The sequence below is a fragment of the Giraffa tippelskirchi genome, chromosome X (assembly GCF_054371585.1).
Source record: "Giraffa tippelskirchi isolate mGirTip1 chromosome X, T2T-mGirTip1v1.2.pri, whole genome shotgun sequence".
Classification (NCBI taxonomy): domain Eukaryota; kingdom Metazoa; phylum Chordata; class Mammalia; order Artiodactyla; family Giraffidae; genus Giraffa; species Giraffa tippelskirchi.
Window position 1 is genome coordinate 24,687,599 of NC_137289.1, and position 6,000 is coordinate 24,693,598.

Here is a 6,000-nt window from a genome sequence, read left to right on the forward strand (position 1 = left end):
CTCCTCTGTGCTCCATTATGTTACAGACGTACCCTAGTCCTGGTACTGATGCCACATCTTGCAGAGATCTTGGCAAAGCATTTCAGTTTTTACTTTTTCTCCATAAGTCTCAAAAATGAACCAAATATGGACTTGATCAAGAAACACACCTAATGTATTCAGATTCATCTACTCTTTGCTTGTCTCTTAAGTTGGTTGTGTCTGGCTACTTCTTCACTTAGGACAAATTCTTTCCTAGAAGGTCACTCATGATGGGAAGCCATTCATTCCTCTGCCCTCTAAATCTTACTTTACAATCCCCAAAACACTTAGAAAAACTTTCAGTTCTGTAATTAGCATGACGCTGAAATCCTTAGAATGCTTAAGTGTGCATCTGTTCTTATTAGTAAGTAAGTCACATAGTCCTGAAGGAAAGTATTACCTGGGTAGATACTCTCTTTGAATGAACAAATAAAAAATTGTATATTGAGAGATATTGCAAACGTTGAAAGTGTCTAGAGAATGCCATTTAGGGTGTTTAAAGTGTTTAGGAAGTGTTTTAATTGAGGGTATGGGGATATTTAACCTCTAGATGAGGAGGCAAAAAGGAGATACAATAGATATTTTCAGATATTTGAAAGGATGCTGTACAGAAGGATGTAGCTGCTTCTTTGTAACTGAATTGGGCAGAACTAGGACTGTTGAATGAAAACTAGAATTATACAGAGTTAAATTAAATCTAAAAAAGGACTGTGAGATTAGAACAGACTGTTATGAGAAGTAGGAAATTTACTTGTGCTGTATAAATCCTAGTTAAGCCTGGGTGGCCAACTGCCTGGGCTTTTGAATAGAGGACTCCACCAGATGGGAGGATTAGCCAGGTCAGTAGATTTCAAACTGCTCTGAGAGCCCCTAAAGTGTTCCAAATCAGTGCATCAGAAGTAGCTACCTAGATGAGGGTTGGGGAAGGTAGGACAAAAGATGGAAGTAAGACAATAAAACTGAGAAGGCAGAGTAATATTATACAGTTTTTCTTTACCACCATTGCAACCCCTATGGGATCACTTGGCATATAATAGGTTCTAAGTAAATAGTCAATGAATAAATGAGCAAATAAATGAATGAGAGGAAATGACTCATTTCTTATAACAGTGACAAAGTGACCAAATACAAGAATAAAGCATTGCCAGTAGTACACGTTTGTGTGTGTGTCTGTGTTGGAGGAGCAGTGAATCTATTATTGAAGACTCCTGGGGTAGAGGAAAGAATTTTTAGGTGAAATTGAGTTTAGAAAGAGATGAAAAACATAGGATGACAGAGGATAAAATAAGAGGATACAGAATAACAATGCAAGGTTCCTAAGGCAGGGTACTTTATCTTTCTTGTTTAGTCCTAAATTCTCAGTGCAGAGTAGAGTTCCTGGCATGCAGTCAGTGAAAACGTCATTTGTTAAATGAATCCATATATACATATATGATGATGGAAATGAGTCATATACACAGCAAATTTGGTTTATCTTAGAATTTCAGATTTGAAAGGTATCAGTAGCTTTGAAAGTCATTGGTGCCAAACTTCCATCTTTGAATAATATTCTAGAATTTTCTTTTTCTGGATAAGCATTCCTAGTGTCTCCAACTATTCTTCATGTTAGACTTTGCTTATACCACTTAGTAGCTGTGTGTCCTTGGGTAAGTTCATAACCACTCTGAGCTTCTGTTTCTTTTATCTGTGAAATAGAGATAGTGACAATTATACCTCATAGAGTTATTGTGAGGCTTCAATGAAATAATAATAGAGCCCCCACTTTATTTTTTCACAGACGTCCAGCATGGTATAGTGGAAGTATCCAGACATTGGTTCAAGTATTGGCACCAGATCTTATTAGCCGTTTGAACTTGGATATGTTATTTAACATCTCTAAGCCTCAGAGAGTAGTCTTGCTCAAAGGACTGTTGAGGAGACTAAATGAGATAACATATATAAAGCATTAAGCATGTAGCATACAAGCACAGTACATGATAAGTGGTTAATAAGTGGTAGCTATTATGATTATGATTATATGGCTATATCTCAAGGGCTTCTATTCTGATCTCCCTCTTCTAAACACATTCATAGTTGGTGCCCAGCCTTCTGAAGGCCAGAAGTCAATAAAATGCTACAAATGTCCTCTGACCAGAGGATAATGGGCCAGTCTCCCTATTCTTAGTTTACATATCACACGTTTAATACTGCCAGTTAGACAGCATTAGCTTTTTGGTAGCCCCTGATGAAAGCTGATTCATATTGAGCATACTTGAAGGAGTATCAAACATGATTCTAAACCATACTCTCCCTACCTTCTCTTGTCTTTGTGCATCTGGTTTTTTGGACCACATTTATGACTTCTTTGGGTCATGGGTCCCATCTATTTCCTTCTTAGCCATGGACCAGCCGGTTCTCTTTCGAGCACTCAGCTTCTCATTAGTATGGGTACAGTAGGTTGCATCTACCCCAGTAAGGTGCCCAAAGGGTTGATAAATTTGAAAAATCCTTGGAGATTTTTTACAGAATATGAAAAAAAAACTGGTTACATGAAATAGTAATGTTTCTTCTAGAATGGTTAGCTCTATTTCATTGCTTTCTCTAAAGAGACGCTGGAACAACTCAAATGTTTCTGAAGGACATTATTTATTCAGTGCTCCATTAAGCTTGCCTTGGGTGGTTGTATTGATGACACTTGATCTTGTGCCCTAAAAAAGTACATAAATAAAAGGCCACAGAAGTTCATGACAAGGACAATGAAAAGTTGAGTTCTTAATTGAAAATATTCTTTTAAAATAGTAGGCAGTGAGAAATTTCTATCCTTATGTGTAAGTGTATTTGTGCAGTACTGTGAACAAAAATAAACAATGTATCATAGCATTTAAGAGCATGGGCTCTGAAATCAAACTGGATGGATTTGAATTCTATATGTACCATATACTAGCTGTGTGACCTTATAAAGATTATTTATGCCTCAATGTCCTTATCTATAAAATTAGGGTAAAAGTACTTTTCTCATATGGCTATTATGAGAATTAAATGAATCTATGCACATATAGCACTTAGAATAGTGCCTGCTAGGTAGTAAATGCTATGTGTAGGCTATGATTCTCATTCTAGTATGGTTCTCCTCCTGGGTTTTCCAGATCTGTTAATTGACAGAAGACCTCCAATTGACATCTCAAACCGTTAGAAAATCCTCTTGGCTCTGCCTTCAAAATACACCCAGAATTTGAATAGTTCTCATCACCTCCACCTCTACTGAACTGGTCCAAATCACTATTATCACTTTTCTTAGTTATTGCAGTAGGCTTCAAATAATTCTATACTTTCACCCTTGCTCCCAGATCCCACCAGTTCTTCTCAACCCAGCAAGCAGAGTGAGTACTTAAACCTCAGTTGGTTATGACTTGCCAATGTTGAATACCCTCTAATGACCTTCATTTCAGAGCAAACCCTAAAACATCCTTACATGGCCTTATGAGGCTCTTCATGCTCTAATCCCAGTGACCTCTCTGACCTGCTCTCCCAATCTCCCCTCTTAATCACTCCACTCCTGTCATCCTGTCTTGTCATTAGCTACTTCTCAAATATGTCAGGTGTAATCCCCAGGGACTTTGCATTTGCTTTCTTCTCTGCCTGGAAACACCTCTCTCAGATATCCACTTGACTCTCTCTCTCGCCTCTTTCAGGTCTTTGCTCAAACTTCATTTTCCCACTGAAGCCTTTCATGAACCTATGTTTAAAATTGTATTTTCTCGTAATTAGCATTCCATGCTTCCTGAATTTTCCTACCTCACACCGAATACCATCAGGCAAAATATATGGTTTAATTTATTTGAATATAATTGTCTCCACTCTTCCCTGTTAACATATATGTTTGTTGAGGTCAGGTACCATGTTCCATCCAGTGCTATGTAGATCTGAAATTGACCATGAACGTATATAATAAATGTTTAAGCTATCCTCTGGATGTTGTATGAAAACATTTCATAATGCTTAGAATAATTATATACTAAGTGCCTTAGGCCTCAGTATACTTCCTAATGATCTTGACTTTTCCTTTTTATTTTCAGAAAGTGTTACCAGTCCCAGGAGATCTGTGTATCTCATCAGAATCGAGAGTGTGAGTGAATCTCTGCTAGGGAAGAAATAATAGTGTGGGTACCTTGGTGGGAAGAGCATCACAGAGCAGTAAGAAAACCTGATAGAAATCTTAAGCCATAAGAAGCCTTGAAGACCTTAGAGAACATATAATGCTTTATGTAACAGATGGGCAAATTAAGGTGTAAAAGCTTCCATGGTTTGTTAGCAGCACATTGAGTTTCAAATTGTCATCTAGATATCAAGTTCAATGCCATTTTCGTTATGTGTGATCCTTATCTCTAGGTGGGAGCCACTGCACCATCTAGTGAAGGTACACTCAACAGGTAGAAACAAAAGAACGTGAGAACAACTCTAAAACTAAGTGTAGTGAGAGCAAAACAACTTTATCAAACTTTGATCCTGAAGGGAGAGCAAGAAGAATGGTTAGAATTCATGTGGGTTTATCAGACACTTCTGGAAAGAGATGCATTTTTATGTCCCTTTGAGGCAGATAAAGGCTTGAACTGAAAGAAAAGCTTAAATTCTAGATGAAAAAGAGGAATAAACTGCTTGAAATTTTAAAGCATAAATTAGCAAGTTACTTTTTGTTTTATCTGTTTCTTTGTGGAGATCAAGGTTACAGCAAAAGATAGCCTCCACTAGAGGAAAATGGTCAGTTCTTCACAAAGTGAGGTTTGTTTCACTGAAAACAAGTTACTCTTCATGCTCGTCATTGACTGCTGTCCCATTGATGCTAAGAGATGCTGTCTGTTATGCAATCTTAAATGGCTGTGTAAAAATGAGGTTAGTGGTTTGTGGGTACTGAGAGAAGGAATGAATTGGATGGGTTGTTTTATATTTGGGATAGGTAAAGGCTGACCAAGTAGATGTTAGGAGGGGAATGGGCTTAGAAGATTGGGAAGCAAGACCTAATTTTTGGAAGAGAAAGGAAAGAAAAGAATTTTGAGCACCGTTGTCTACCTTATCCACAGTTTTTGTTTTTTTTTTTAACCTAGTTGTGACAAATCTATATGCCAGAGTTCTGCCACTTAGTAGATGTTTGACATTGAGCAAGCTGCTTATCCTCTCTCAACATAGATACCTTTGTCTTTAATACAAATCATAACTATAGCCATCTCTTAGGGAGACTGTGATGACTGAGTAAAGTTACATTAAAACATTTAAAAAACTACCTGGTTCATACTAGGTGCAAAATGATATGTAGATATTATTCTGTATAACAAAGCTCCCTACTTGTATTATATTTCACCAAATAAATTGTATGATTATATACATTCTTATTTGTTCCTCACATAAACCTGGTGATGCAGATGGCATTTTGATGGTGGTTGTTATTGTCAATTTTATTTTTTGAAGGACTATTGCTTGCCATTGTCATCACTTAAAAACTATTGCTAGCTTATATGTAGAAAGCATACTTTTTTCCTGTTGCTTTTTCTATGTCGAATCATTCTCTTTACTACGCTGTTTCAAAATCCTGGGCCAGTGCCTACTTCTTTCTAAATGTCTATTTCTGTGGCCACTTATTCTTTCTTTGTAGCAAACAGATGCAGGGCATTTATTGAGAGGAACTCTTTAAAGGGCACTATTATGTTTCAGCTTTTAGAGATGGACTTTTCTGACCTTTTAAAGATAAGGCCTTTTATCCAGAGGGAGGATGATGTCTGTTTACATTGATGATTTCTCATCTGTGAGTGTCCAGTTGAATAATATAGAGGGCTGTTGATATTGAAGTGCCACACGCACTGTCCAGGCTGGGCTTACAGCTCATATAAGGGTGCCAGAGGTTTACATGTTGGGAAAGAGCCAATGACATATGTTCCCTGTGTCATATCCATCAGGACACCATGTTTCCCACTGTGTGCAAACAGGATTGTGGGCAAGAGAAACGAA

At 37.4% G+C, this 6,000-nt stretch overlaps 1 protein-coding gene across 1 annotated transcript in view; it reads left to right on the forward strand.

The window, feature by feature from the left end:
* The window catches only part of SMARCA1 (SNF2 related chromatin remodeling ATPase 1), a 777,971-nt gene extending 772,927 nt beyond the window's left edge, over nucleotides 1–5,044 (forward strand). The window contains exon 28 of the mRNA XM_081565725.1: nucleotides 4,077–5,044. The gene's annotated coding sequence lies outside the window, so the exon portion shown is untranslated. The remainder of the gene's footprint in view (nucleotides 1–4,076) is intronic.
* The last annotated feature ends 956 nt before the right edge of the window (nucleotides 5,045–6,000 follow it).